Raw genomic sequence first — 15,294 nt, forward strand, 5'->3', positions numbered from 1 at the left:
CCATGATCAAAATAAAGATGAAATTGAAGAAGACATTTCACCGTTTGTTCGCAATTCTTTTATTTAAACAAACATTGTAATCATATCAAAAAAATTAGGTATATTATTTTATACTTTGTTGCATATTTTCTAATGACAATGGGGGGAGGGGCATCTGATATGGTGCCCCCCCCCCCCGAGTTTGAAAAGTGAGGGGACATGTCCCCCCCCCCCACCGTCCCCCATCCCATCAACGCCCTTGGGGACACAATACAAATGTGTCCCCCCCCCATCTTTTTGACCACCTTTATCATAAAGCCCAAGTTTTGCACAATGTAAAAATGTAAGACCAAACCCTGTACCCCACCATGGGCATTTTTCTGTCCCGTCGCACTATTTCCCGCGTCCCGTCATGACAATTTTAAATTGTCCTGAATAAACTTTGGGTCCAAAAATATAAAAAAACACATAATTTGTTGATCTTCAACACTTACGAAAACTTACTTTAAAAAAAAAAATAGATGTAAAAGGTGTGACGGGACAGAATATCACGTCCATGAACATGGAGGTAGTTCATGGAGGTTCTACCTCCATGCTCCGTGCTAGGAACAACGGACTGATCACAACAAAGTTTGATATGACTTTTTATACTTTGTTTTAAAAATAAAAATCAATAAGGTTAAAATTCCGTCCCGTCGCCCTCAGACTGTGTCATTTGTCTTTCACAGCGTTTAAATTATCTTGGAAATTAAATGCGACGAGATTCAGCAAAACAAAAGAAAAATACCACCCACCCCCTCCCTACAAACTCCAATATCTGTATGGCTCTCACACACAGAATAAAAACAATATGTTTGAGGTTTTGGGTCTGACCAATATTGAATGCAAACTTTTCCCGGTCCCGGCCCGGACACACGCCGTAAAGCAAAGGCTTCACAACTGACAGATTTGCCCCTAAAACCTGTTATCATAGATCCGCACCTAAGGTGTTGTTAAAGTGTTATACGGCTGCTCACATTTCAAAGGTTGTGAGGCTGTTTCACAACTCATTTTGCCTCGTAATGATTGATTGACCGAAGATATTGCACCAGAGCATAACAAGATTAATGCAACATTTCCTTGATTTACGCCGTATCTTTCACACGCTTCCGTTAATATTGTCCCCTTCCTATAAATGAGGCGATTTTTTTTCTTCTTCTCTTGATCTGCTGTTTTTTTTTGCGAAAATGTATATGACAAATGTGTTTTGTTGTTTTCCAAGTTCCCCCGTTCTTTTGCTCTTTATTTTGTGTCGTCTGGATTAAGAAAACCTTCAATGTCTTACGCCGATAGAGGGCGTTAATCAATAGTGGCAAAATAGTACAAGTTGGCGTGCCTAAGATGGCGACCCTACGTAGACGGACTTGCGAAGGGCTGGCTGAGTGCACTTCTTGGTTATTCGCCTGAAGTCGCCAAGATCTGCAGGGGTTGTGCAAAGAAGTTTGGACGGTCGTATTCTGGTATGTTGTCCCATCAAAATGCCCAACAAAAGCTTTAGGGGTTGCAACAAAGGTTCATGAAAGTCAGTAAACACTTTCCCTTTTGTGTTTGCGTGTGTACATACGTGATGTGTGGTGGGAGATGCTCGGTGAAGCGTGATACTGAATACGTGCAGTGTGTGGTTTGTACGGGACAATGGTACATGGTACATATGGTACACGGTACAACCATACAATCATGGACTCTTGGAGGTAGACCCAGCTGGGGCGCTGTATTCCTTTTTCGAAATTTTGACATTTTCTGTCATACTAATGACAGAAAATGTCAAAATTTCGAATGACAGAAAATATCAAAATTCGAAAAAAGGAGTACAGCGCCCCAGTTAACTCACTGGGTCTAGGTCTGCGCCTGTGTGATATTTTTTTGGGTGAGGAACAGACATCATGAGTTCTTGACTATTATAGGTCTACCACTCCAGTTAAAATAGAAAAACACACACCAAAAACCGTACCATTTTACTTCAAAACTACCACCTATCCTGGTGTCACCATGTGTTTTCAGTAGGAGGAAAATGATAAAACAAAAAAACTAAATGATTTATTTACAAATCATCTATCCAACCTTTTTACAATAACACTTACACTTCATCGCGTTGAAATCTTAACATAACAGTTTTGTTTTTCTGTTGCGAGAGATAATCCACTATTTACATTGCCAACATTAAAACAATATCAATTCTCGATAGCGAGAATTAGGGATTTATTTTAAACTCATGTCATGACACGGCGAATCGCGCGGAAACAAGAGTGGATTTTCCCGTTATTTTCACCCGACTCCGACACGGATTGAGCCTAAATTTTCACAGGTTTGTTATTTTATATATAAGTTGTGATACACGAAGTGTGGGACTTGGACAATACTGTTTACCGAAAGTGTATAATGGCTTTAAGTCTATTTAACTTAGATTTAATTTCATTTTTGTCCCAAGACATCTGGCTTATTGTTTGTCAGAATTTATTTATCTGCAGTTAACAATTTCTTTTTATTCTTCTCATTTTCACTTAAAATATTAAATTTTTTTCCCCATACTGACACACCATATAATCCCAAATAGCAACCACATCATGTGATCTATCTAGTGACTGAAGGAGAATGAAACTCAATCTACCAGATGATAATTTTGTTTTGAAATTTAGAGGTTGGATGATGTTTCTGTGACTCGCTCTGCAAAAATGGGTATTAAGGGACGCTATGCTAATTACATTTAAAGAGGGGTTCAATGTTGAGATGCTGAAATTATTTTTACAACATGATTTTGTCTTTCTTGGTTTATTGACTTCTATTGTATAAATACTTCCATAGTTTTTTCACAGAAATTTATTTTATATTTTTTAAAGTTGAAAAAACTGAAGGTACTTTAAACTAAATTGTAAAATATGAATATGCAAACATCAGTATTCTCTTGAATGCAAAATGCCACAGGTTTCAAACCTACACCAAAATAAAGCTTTTTATAATAACATAAATTCAGTTGTGTATGTAACTTAATTTATTTATTTTGTCCCTAATACCCATTTTTGTAGAGCCGGTCACTTTCACTGGTTTGATTGTCGGCATAACAAAAAAATCATAATTTTATAAATGTTTGAGCATAGCCTGACGAAAATACAGACCGTGAGTAAACAGCATTTCTTAACGTTCATTTTGTTGACTGCCACAAGAAGTGTATTCTCAAGAACACCGGAGGGTGCTCTTTCTTTCAAGGTGATGCGAGAAAACCAAAGTACATGGTGTAGAATTTTGTCCGCTTTCCAATAGTACCATTTTGAAATCATTCATGTGACAACGAAATGCAGTTTGTGCCAAATTTTTTGAACACATGAAATATGTCGTTAATGTAGATTTTTCTCTTGAAAATGCTTCAAAATGGCGTTTTAGTTCTTTGACAGAAAATTATTTCAAAGGTTAGACACTGAACTGTGTGTCATGTACTTTTTTTGTGTATTATAAACTATCGCAAAGCATTTTTATAAAGAAGGTGCTTCCAGAAATTCTATAAAAATCGGGTCGATGGTGAAACGCAGCGCAGCACTGTGCATTCCAACACACCGTGTCTGCGCAAGTTTCCATTTCGACGGTCGTTTCCCCTGACTTAAAAATGGCGTATTAGCAAGCGTTGCGGTGTGAGTGATGGACAGCAGTCTGTAAAAGATTGCGCAACTCGCAACTTCTTATTTTATAAGAAACATCTAGCGACTTTCGCAAGGGATTTATTACGGGTTCATTTAAGAGAGGGTAAAAGTATGTTCTGATGGCTTTTTAAGCTTCTTTTTATAGTTGGAGGTTGCATAAATGTTTTAAACTAAAACTTTTATTTATTTGTTTGTTTAATGGAACCACAAACAAATTATCAAAACCAAAAAAGAAAAAAGGGCTTAACGTTTGTGTCATATTAAACAGAGAAGTAAACATTTATAACTACTCCAATGAATTGATATTTGTTAAAATACTTGGTAACTATGGTAAATCCTTTTTGCCACACAAATTCTTATACTGCACAAAAATGTATTTCTTTATTAGCATTTGTTTATTGACATGTTATGTCAAATTTATTTTGTCTAATATGCTCTTGATTAATAAATCAGGAGCAATTTCCACGCCCTTTTAATCGGTTGATTTACAGACTCAAAATGTCCCTCTGTCACATTTAAATGAGCATAACTTCCCCATGCTATTGAAATTAAACAAACACCATTGGGTTGCTTTTGCTATCCTCTTTCCAATGGTATAAATCTTGTTGGGGTTTTATGAAAATGGGGAAAATTTGCCGGACTCCCTACCTATATTCATTTGTCGGGCAGAAAGACCGGGTGACAAACAACCACCAGGGGTTGCCCTTTACTTTGTTTTCACAACTGGCGAGCAGGACCACCAGTTGGCTTGATTTTTATTGGTCCGCCAGGTTTTTGACTGGTCCGTCATAATTCATACTGTACCAATTAGGCCTAATACATTATCTCGATGTCCAATCATCGCTATTTCAATATGAATTGCAATGTCAAATAAATTGTACTGAGTGAAACTGAAAGCATTACTTTAGCCATTTTGTGTACCAAGTCAATTGTGTGAGGGGGTTCGTTAGTTTGAGTGCCTTTTTGTTCTTAAAAAATTCATAATAACACTATTAATTAATTTAAAAACAGGTCAGATTATTTGTCAGAACAAATTGGAAAATATAATGGTCTTCAGGTAGTTTTTTTAGTCCATGGTTTACTGTAAGCACTCAACACAACCAAAGAATTTCCATGTGATGTACTTTTATAAAAACATTAGTGTTACTAAAAACACTTGGCAAGTTTCAGCTTGTCCACCGCCAGTTCCACTGGCATTCTGGTCAACGGACCACGGTTAAGATAGAACAGTGGGCTGGTTTTATATATTCTTTGTATTTTGTCGTCAGCATTTTGTAATGTCATTGTTCGTTTTGACTGCTGTCTTGTCCTTGTTTCTTCTTTGCCGTTTGTTTGTTTGTTTGTCTGTATAAAGGCTATTCATTTTGTTTTTTACCCATACACCGATGTGTGTTAGAACTGTATACTCAGTATTTCCCTGAGTCCTGTGAAAAAAATATTACAGGTATGGAAAGTAAAAAGGCTAGGGGACCAGTGGGATTGTGCTCCTGCTGGATAGTCACTGACAATGTGAAGGGCAATGTGTCAACTGATGTCCTAAATTACCCATCCTTAGTTTACTTAAGGTATGCAAACAACTGTTAAAAACTTATGTTACAGCTTTCACACCTTGATGGTATGATCTTTGTTGGCCTTGCAAATAATTAATGCCTCCATTGTTGGAGTACTCTGATTTCACATGTTGTTGGGAATAATGTGTCCTGGTGAAGCCATACGCTGAACAATGCTTCAAGTATCTTCAACAAGCGCTGTGTGCAGTTCTTTTCAAAACAAATGGTGATAGTGCATGAAATATCTAATTAAAAATTTAATAGCAAAATTATGCAAATATTTCTTTCCTTTAAACTCTTACTTTGATTCCAATTCATAAATACCTTTACCTTAATGTGTGATTTCTGCGTTGTTTTCTACCCATGTTAATGGTCTAATTCGATAAATGAAACTTTTATCTTGTTTCTGCCTTTCATAACGTCTAACCGCATGCGACTATGTTGGAAACAAGACTAATGATTTTGCCGCAGACAGCATTCACTCACTGATCACAGTGCATTCACTCAACTTTTCAGGCTCTTTCAATGAATAAATGTATTGTTTTGTTTAAAAAGAATTTTAAAGGCAGTGGACACTATTGGTAATTACTCAAAATAATTATTAGCATAAAACCTTTCTTGGTGACGAGTAATAGGGAGAGGTTGATGGTATTAAACACTGTGAGAACAGCACCTCTGAAGTGCCATAGCTTTAGAGAAAGAAGTAATTTTCCACGAATTTGATTTCGAGACCTCAGATTTAGAACTCGAAGTCTCGAAATCAACCATCTAAACGCACACACATTCGTGTGACAAGGGTGTTTTTTTCTTTCATTCATATCTTGCAAGTTCGATGACCGATTGAGCTCAAATTTTCACAGGTTTGTTATTTTATGCATATGTTGAGATGCACCAACTGTGAAGGCTAGTCTTTGACAATTACCAACAGTGTCCACTGCCTTTAAATAGGAATTTGTTCAAAAAAATTCTTTAATCATAACACACTACCCTTAATTTTACACGGCTTTAGAACCCTCCAACCCACCCTTGATCATCATGAACTGTGAATTGAAATTTGTTTATATGGCCCCAACATTATGACACATTTTTGTACCTTGTAGAAATGCTTAAAATACAAAACTTTGTATTTACAAGTGCAATTACCCAGTGGAGCCTTACGTGATACGTAGTTTTGGTCAAGGGAAAGGAGACTCTTTGCTTGGCGAGTCAAACCACAAACATTTTATCTAGGGACTGTGGACAGAGAGGTCACAGATTTGCCATGATTTTTGGGACACCTTGAAAACAGGACGTCCTACGAAATATAGTCTTACTACCTGCTTTGAATTACGACTACGTGGGCATCCATTGACTAGAATGGCAACAATTATATGTGTTTTATGTGGATTTAATTACGCGTACGCACAGGGGGTACGGGACATGCAGCCGAGTAACAATCACAACTGTTTGCTCGTCCCCATAGACTGGCCGCTGTGGCCGAGCGAATCACAACTGTACATACGCCACCAACTTTGAGTTTTACTCAGTCTTTAGTTTCCCGAAAATAGAGTCAGTTTCCTGAAAAAATAGTAGGGTTGCCTGAAGGGCCATCGCAAATTTTTTTCTTCACATTTCTTTGCAAAGATATTTTGCGACATCTCCAATATTTGCAAAATAGAGTTAGTTTCCCAAAAACAGAGTTAGTTTCCCCAAAATAGAGTTAGTTTCCCAAATAGAGTTGGTTTCCCGAAAATAGAGTTAGTTTCTCGAAAATAGAGTTCAAATTTTCCGAAAATAGAGTTAATTTCTCGAGAATAGAGTTAGTTTCCCTAAAAAATAGTTAGTTTTCCGAAAATAGAGTTAATTTCTCGAAAATATAGATAGTTTCCCAAAAATAGAGTTAGTTTCCCGAAAATAGAGTTAGTTGTTGCAGTTTGTCATTTGGCCCTTTTGGCCGCTTATTGAGGCAATTTAATAATGTAAGTAACAACTTACATTACAATAAACTACATAACATTACTTACAAATCACATTCATAAATACCTAAGACAGTTTATCCATTCTGATTGGCCAAGAGGGCATCACGTGGGGGTGTTTGAACGGATGATATAACACCAGTAAAAAGTGTTGAAACATGGGCGTGACACGCGAGCTAATGCACCTGTGCTTATAAGACAGTTTCTCCATTCCTATTGGTCGAGCAACTACTGGAACATTGTGACATATATCATGCAACACGCGCGACGCGCACAGCAATCTCCTTATAAGGAATTGTTTACCTGAGGGCCTTACCAAGCATTTCAGAGCTGGAGGGGTGTTGTGTTGAAAAAAATCATTGAACAATAATAATTTGTGCATTTATTTTACTTTTTGACCAAAAAGTGTTGATGTTTTGACCAAAAAGGTATTTCTGAATGGGAATCAAAGATTGTTGAATCATTTTTCAACTAGTGGCTTAAATTTGCCGAGGCCTGGCTCTTGGTAATTTACCTCAGCTTTGTCTCGGTATCAATAACCAGGCCTCAGCGGGCTTAAACCACTAGTTGAAAACCTCTTCACCACACATTGATTCTCTTATTAAATAATATAAACATTTGATCTGATATCAGTATAAACTCATAAAATTGTCATACTGTTTTGAATGTATACACTACAGCAACAAAATCCATCTTGAAAGGCATTGAAAGCACTTCACAATAACAAATGTAAATACAGGTAGAAATTTACATGGAGGCATTGAATACTGTTCCAGTATAGGTTGATCTGTTTGGCTATGGATTTACTACCAATTTACTCTGTCCTGCGTGATCATAATAGTTAAAGCTTATCTTCAAATTTCCTGTATTCATGTCAGTGACTCGATCAATTCGGTATTCTTTTCAATGGTTTTACACAGAGAAATTAATTCTTTACAGAAAAGATTAGCTTTAAGTTATAATTGAAAGTACATTGTACTTAAGTCAATAAGTAGTGGTAAGTTTGCAATGCATAGTGGAGTATAGTGATGCAGTGTTTTTAAAAGTAGCCTATATTATGTTGGTGAAACTCACACACCAATTTGCCCTTGTTTTACCACCCAACAGACATAAATGTGAATGTAATTGGATAAATTGTTATTCTCTTCATCAGATATCCATGTGTGTTTATAATGATGCCAGTGATCTAGATGTAGAATGGTGATCAGAGAGGTAAGCAATGTTGTTTTTGTCCAGTACTATCTGGATTAGGGCTTTACTTTACAACCACTGGACACTGTTTCGTCATTCAAAAACCACTTAAAAACCCACCTGTTCCCAGTTACTCTTTAATTGTTTTTTTTGCTTCGTTTTGTTTTTCATTGCCTGTTGTTGCTGAGCGTCATGATCTAGAAGGAATGGCGCTATACAAATCTGGTTATTAGGTGTTCGTGCTGATGCACGAACACCTATTGTTATTGCTCTGTTTTTTTTTTCTTCTCCATCTTCCTTCTTCTTCCCGTCAACTCTTATCTACAGCATAACTCAAGATTCAAGCCAAACTGAACCTTGAAACTCACCAGACAATTGAACCTCAATACGAAGACGGCACAGTTTTCATTACGTCATGATGACGTCATTAGGTGTCAAATTACAGGGTTTTTAAAGTTGAAAAGGGACCATTTTCGTTTTGCTGTATCTCAACGAATATGAAAGCTATGATGTTCAAAGTTTTCGCATCTGATAGACCAAGACTGGGGCAACATTTGAAAAGTTAACGCCAAAATCGTACAACCTTAGCATCCGGGTCGTTACCCTGGGTCGAAGTTCACCTTTGGTTTTTTTTCGTCAAAAAACAACTTTCGAGCTTTTCTACGAAATAACTCAAGATTGAGATTGAATGGAATATTGAAACTCAACAGATAGTTGAACCTCAGTATCAAGACAACACATACTTAATTACGTCATTATGACGTCATCGGGAATTGAATTACGTTAGATCAAAGTTTAATATTTGTAAAAATCATAACTCAAAAACTATGAATCGGATTTTGACAATCTACACATCATCGGATAGATCATTAAAAGTTGGACAAATGCTTCACAGAACACGTAAAATATTTTTAATAATTCTAGTGCAAAACAAAATTTGAAAATTTCATAAAATCTTATCGTATTCATGTTTTTAAAACTACTGATCATTTCAACGTAATTTTTGTTTCAGATTGTAAAACAGCAATCCCGCTCAATCTTTTGCACAGAAATAACAAAATTTTGACCTTTACATCAGTCGAAAAGGGACGTCAAAGCACCTGTTGACCCACGCGTTTACCCCATTTTGATCAACAACGCACGCTATGTACGCTATGCAGTGCAAGCGCGGGAATTCCCAAAAGTGCTCTCTTTAGTCCAGCGAAAGAGGGCGCTGTAACGTTTTTAGTAACATCGAGCGCTGAGTGAATCGCGGTGAATCGCAGTAGTTGAGTAATAATGAACAACGTCTCGCACCAAAACTACAAGTAGGAATACATATGCATTGATGTTATAAGATACATTATACACCTTTAGATAGTCCATCACATAATTATAAAATGCTTACAAGTCATACATCAGCTGAAAGGTTTTAATGAACTAGTCAGGATCTACACAAATGAAATCAGTTTAAACTTGGCTTCTTGTTCAAACCAGAGGTTGAAAATAATTGGTCAAAGAAAAATAATTTCACAACCACACATTTGATTTTTTATATATTTATACGTCATTGGGTAGGTAACAACTTGAGAAACGATACACAACATTGACTATTAAACCTTGACCTCCAGTTAAACAGGAAGATGCAGTTAATTATTTCAAAAAATATTACTCCGGAACCAGAAATTTGTTGTTTATTATCTGAACGTCGTCAGATAAGGCTTTGAAAAACATTACTATTGCTATAATTTGTGACCTGAAAAAAATTGTCTTCCGCTTCAAACCGGATGTTTAAATTTTATATTTGAAAAAAATCATAACATCTGAACCATACATTGGATTTTTTCAATCTATGCATCATCTGAAAGGTCTTAATAGACTTATCACGTGCTATACAATATGCGACCCTGTTTGACCTTGACTTCCAGTTAAAGTTGGAAATTGATATATATTGTTTGAAAAATAAAAAAATCCTAAACCACATGATTTGATTTTTATCATCTATACGTCAAAAGATAGGACTCAAAAGACATCACCAACGCTACCAAGTGTGACCTCATTTGACAGTACCTTCCGGTTCAAAACGGAAGTTGAAACTTTATATTTGAACAAACCATAACTTCTAAACCAAATATTGGATTTTTACAACCCATCCATCATTTAAAAGGTCTTAATAAACTTATCACGCACTACATAAAAAGTAACCCCTATTTGACCTTTTCTCCAATGCAAACCGGAAGTTGGTGTTTAATTTGTAAAAAAATCATAACTCCTTAACCAGTCATTGGATTGATGAGGTAAAATGTTGTCACCAATTCATTCACTCACTCACCACGAACACCTTGTTTTTGTAGTAAACAAAAACTGTACATGTACCTCTAGTTATTATTATTATTATTATTAATCACTGCAAAGACTATCACTACCATTGGACAGAAATTTACAACCAATTGTTCCTAGATGTTGTCAGTATTTTATCGCGTCTGTATGCTGGAATCTCAGAAACACCTGGACTTTTATACAAATAAAAACAATTTGGGCAGCCTGTCCATTCTTGTGGACTACATTTGTGTAACAAAAAGACAAAAGGCTTAAATTGGGATTACACAACAACCCCTGAATAGAGGGAGATTACGAGCATGATTTCCAGTACCTTCTTTCCCTATTTGTATGGTTGAAATGATGCAGTAGTGCATAGCTGTGTAGGCTAAACAATGCAATGTCGTGATTGATACCCTAATCAGTTGTTAAAGTCACCTGGAAGTGGTATTTTTTCAAAATAAAGCTTTTGTCACTAATATATGTGTCTTGATGAGTGGAATGTGAATTAACAGTTAACTAAGGTTTTAAAAAATCAGTTCTTATGTTATTTACAAATTTAAGAGTAGACCCCGACCCGAGAGGGCGCTGTTCGTGACGTCAATCGAGGCAGACTTTGCCTGTAATGCGTAGAGTTTTCCGGCAATGCCGACCAGGTGTATTGCTGCTGAATGCAGAAAAACACTTTTTGAAATGTACCAACTCACGACTTGGACGTACATGTACTTTGCACGTGTGTTTACTATACGCATTGCAGGCAAAGTCTGCCTCGATTGACGTCACAAAGGGGGTAGGCGGAGTCAGCCCCCCAAACAACTTTATATATTTTTTAAAACATATAAATCGTGACAAACAATTACTAAAAAAATTGTTTTACTGCTCGTAAGCATATACTCTTAGGTTTGAAAGAAAAAAAATTCTATTTCCAGGTGACTTTGAACTAATTGCAAAAAACTCCGGGCACCCCGCAGTTGTTCAGGTTGACAAAAAAACATTTGCATAGAAAATTTGGCTGATAAACAGTACACAGCATCTAACATGAAGTGGTGTAATTGCATATCTTAAACTGAGAAGCATGTCTGATGGTCGGTCAATAGTACTTTTAAAAGTCCCTTTTACACTACACTTTAATTCCAGAGATTTCAGTGTTCAGGACAACATTAACACTGAGATTCTCCAGATTAAGCGGAGCGTTCACACTACACTTTTTGGCATAAAAAATTCTCTGGATTAACGGCCCAAAAACTGGCTTAATCCGGGTAAAACTTAGCACTGCCCAAGAGTAGGGTTAACTCAACAATCTCGGTGTTAAAACGATTCACTCCAATTTCTCTGGATTAAGTGTAAACACTCGCCGGTTTAGTGTTTATATGACCGTGACTTTCATAACAAAATATTGCAGTATTTAGACCTTGTGCAAAACTTCCCGCAAATACAATACAAAATTTAAAAAAAGCAAAACTAATAACAAACATAAAAAATAAAAAATATTACATCGCAGTAAAATAATCTTAACTTGCTGTTCATCCACACCAGGGTATCTTAAACTTAAATTTAAATAAAAACATAAGCTTTTCGTCCGAGCAATGTCAAGTTCTGAATATGCCCGCGTGTTTTTGGGTGTACAACGAAAACAAGACATGGTCATCGAATTGTCGCTCCCACCTGCCAGGCGCAGAGGCACGTTCCAGTTTTCCAGTAGCTTCCGTTTAGTTTTTTCGATGAAGAAATCTACATGTTGGCTGGAATGATAGCTCACATAATTCACATTTGGAATGAGAAAAGTATTTAATTTTGGTCTAATACATTACGTCATTGGCTAAGATGAGTGTTAAAATTTCGTACACATGGTGTGCAATGTCACCATAAGACAGCTTGTACGTTGCCTGGGAAGGAAGAAGATCAACTCATGTGGTTGGCTGTGGAAAACTGGATCGTTTTTATTATGTTTGCAAAAATGGATCTAAAAGTGGCTGATTATTTTGTCTATGTGCTCTTTCCATGTTTTGAGTATGATTTAACTGTCACAAGGAATATAGATATTGTCAACCTAATTGTAAAACTTCCAGAAATACGGCGGCAAGTGGGGAGAAAAATGTATACAGGCCTACATGCAACTCTGCCATCTAAAAAATAAACGGCGCTCTCGTGGCACTTTCAAGTTATTTTTTCATCATGTTATCTGAAAACAATAACATCAGCGGGTTAAAAGAAGTGTTGTGTAAACACAACTTGCGCTGCTCTGTGTTCGTGTGGAACTGGGTTAAAATATTATCCGGGTTAGATACTGTAGTGTGAAAGGAATCTCAGGTTAAATTTGTATTCGTGTAGGAAACTTTTACACGGTCACAACTTACATGGATCAAAGTTGAGTTGTGTGATAGGGGCTTAAATGTAGAAGACGAACAAAATGCATGGTTTGTCTTTGTAATAATTGGAAAGATATTGAATGGCTTACCGTCAATTCGGTCATTGGATAAGACGCATTACTCCAAATTACTTTTAAAATATTTTGCATCAGGTGCCTTGCCATACAAGGCGCACCCTGAAATCTACGCAGGCACCATTAGGCACCATCTACATCAACACATTAGGGGGATCACTGTGATGATATGAAAACACTTACCACAAAGGGATTCTAATTTGTTATAATGATGATAAAGAAAACATTGCTTCTATTAAAAAAAAAATTTTTTTAAGATTTTTCTTAAAACAAAATTGATAGTTTTATAGTTTTATTGACACACAACAAACGCGCAGACACATAAGCCGTTATACAATACAATACAATACAATAATCTTTATTAGATCCCAAAAAGGGTAATTCAAATACTCGCATACAGTAAAAACATTGACTAAAAACATTACCAAACATACAGTTACAAGAAAAAACACTAAAAAGCGATAAGAAAAATACCGGAGACTGGGCGATAAATTTATAATAAACTTTTAAAATTGAGAAGAAAACTACTGGAGCCTGGGCGATAATTTATAATTAATGTTTAAAATTGAGATTGCGGTGTGTTATTGCACGAGGGATAAAGGAGGATGGGTAGCGGTTTGTCGCAGAATATGGCGCTCGCATACGACCAGACCTAGGGATCAACTGGCTGGCAAGCGCATCATTAAGCGGATGGTTAGCATCATTCAGTAGCATTGTTAGCTTGCCAGCCAGCAGATCCCCATATGCTGTGTCAACAAGCGGCCGCGACTCCCCAAGAATCCTTCCTGCTGCTTTTATCATTCTATTTATGCGATCCTTTGCAATCCCACGTACATTTCCACCCCAACAGATCAAGCAGTAGGCCCAAACACTAGCAACCACAGTGTCGTAAAAAGTAGCTAAAATTTTACGATTGACACGAAAAGAATTTAATTTCCTTAGACAAAACATACGAGAATTCATTTTTTTCACAATGGAATCTACATGCTCATGCCAACACAGTTCATTGTTAAATACGACACCCAGATATTTATAACAAGTTGTACGTTCCACTGCCCTGTCTTTCAAGATCACAGGCTCTGGTTGACGGCGTGATTTCCTATAATCAATAACCATTTCTTTAGTTTTAGAAACATTTAGTTGGAGATAGTTTAAATCACAGTATTTGACAAAACGTTGAAGTTGATCTTTATACAAGTGATCATCATATTCATAAATACCTCGCACAGTTTCGCTATTCCTATTGGTGGAGAGCGCGTCCTGTGGGTGTGTATAAACCTTTGTTTATAACCAGTAAAAAGTGTTGGAACATGGGCGTGACACGCGAGCTTGCACCTGTGCTCATAAGACAGTTTCTTCATTCCTTTTTGTCGAGAGCAACGGCTGAAACAGTTGTGCCACATCACGTGATACATGCGACACGCATAGCATTCCATAATAAGGAGTTGTTTGCCCGAGGGTGGCGGAGGGCCTTACCATTTCATAGCTGGAGGGGTGTTGTGTTGAAAGAAATCATTGAACAATTATAAATTTTGCATTTATTTTACTTTTTGACAAAAAGTGTTGATGTTTTTTTTTGAAAAGGTATATTATGAATGGGAATTAAAGTGTGGTGAATCGGTTTTCAACAAGTGGTTTAAACCGGCCGAGGCCTGGTTCTTGACAATTTACATCGACTTCGTCTCGGTAGAATGATCAAGAACCACTAGTTAAAAACCTCTTCACCACACATTGATTCCATACTTACACACTCAAATTCCTGGTTCCTCATGGATAATTGACACGCTAAAAAGTCACGTGCCGAGGTCAACACACAGAAAATGCATCTAGGAGCTATATGAATAATTATTTCATGATCATAAATACCTTACATCATATAGGAGTTGGTAAAGACACTTTGCGTCTTTTTTTCGTGTGTGACATCTTAAATATTCTTACTTTTTTGTAATGCTCCCATTGGTTTGTACACATTTTCCAATTGTGGACTCTTTTGTTATGGTCCCCAATTTGAATGTGTATGCATACTCACACTTGCAATTGTTATTATAAGGGAAGCTTTCTACTATGATTATGGACATTGTGTTTCATGTTACAAAAAGTAGCCAGACCCTTTAATACCATCTAGCAGGATGCCGCACTTGGCGCGGCATCCTGCTAGATGAGGAGGATTCTAGTATTACAAATGTTGTGAAAGGTAATGTGGGGTA

General features: G+C 36.7%; 1 protein-coding gene across 1 annotated transcript in view; it reads left to right on the forward strand.

Moving 5' to 3' along the window:
* The first annotated feature begins 1,353 nt into the window (after positions 1–1,353).
* LOC117289676 (alpha-(1,6)-fucosyltransferase-like) overlaps positions 1,354–15,294 on the forward strand; it is a 66,617-nt gene continuing 52,676 nt past the window's right edge. Inside the window, exons 1-2 of the mRNA XM_033770909.1 lie at positions 1,354–1,478; positions 8,309–8,367. The gene's annotated coding sequence lies outside the window, so the exon portion shown is untranslated. The remainder of the gene's footprint in view (positions 1,479–8,308; positions 8,368–15,294) is intronic.

Source organism: Asterias rubens, chromosome 1 (assembly GCF_902459465.1).
Source record: "Asterias rubens chromosome 1, eAstRub1.3, whole genome shotgun sequence".
Classification (NCBI taxonomy): domain Eukaryota; kingdom Metazoa; phylum Echinodermata; class Asteroidea; order Forcipulatida; family Asteriidae; genus Asterias; species Asterias rubens.